Consider the following 577-nt stretch of genomic DNA (forward strand, 5'->3'; position numbering starts at 1 on the left):
TCAATAAACGTAATCCAGCATATAAACAGAACCAATGACAAAAACCATATGATTATCTCAATAGATGCAGAAAAGGCCTTTGACAAAATTCAACAACCCTTCATGCTAAAAACTCTCAATAAATTAGGTATTGATGAGACGTATCTCAAAATAATAAGAGGTATCAATGACAGACCCACAGCCAATATTGTACTGAATAGGCAAAAACTGGAAGCATTCCCTCTGAAAACTGGCACAAGACAGGGATGCCCTCTCTCACCACTCCTATTCAACATAGTGTTGGAAGTTCTGGCCAGGGCAATCAGGCAGGAGAAGGAAATAAAGGGTATTCAATTAGGAAAAGAGGAAGTCAAATTGTCCCTATTTGCAGATGACATGATTGTATATCTAGAAAACCCCATCGTCTCAGCCCGAAATCTCCTTAAGCTGATAGGCAACTTCAGCAAAGTCTCAGGATACAAAATCAATGTGCAAAAATCACAAGCATTCTTATATACCAATGACAGACAAACAGAGAGCCAAATCATGAGTGAACTCCCATTCACAATTGCTTCAAAGAGAATAAAATACCTAGGAA

The sequence above is a fragment of the Hylobates moloch genome, unplaced genomic scaffold (genome assembly GCF_009828535.3).
Source record: "Hylobates moloch isolate HMO894 unplaced genomic scaffold, HMol_V3 SCAFFOLD_7, whole genome shotgun sequence".
Taxonomy (NCBI): domain Eukaryota; kingdom Metazoa; phylum Chordata; class Mammalia; order Primates; family Hylobatidae; genus Hylobates; species Hylobates moloch.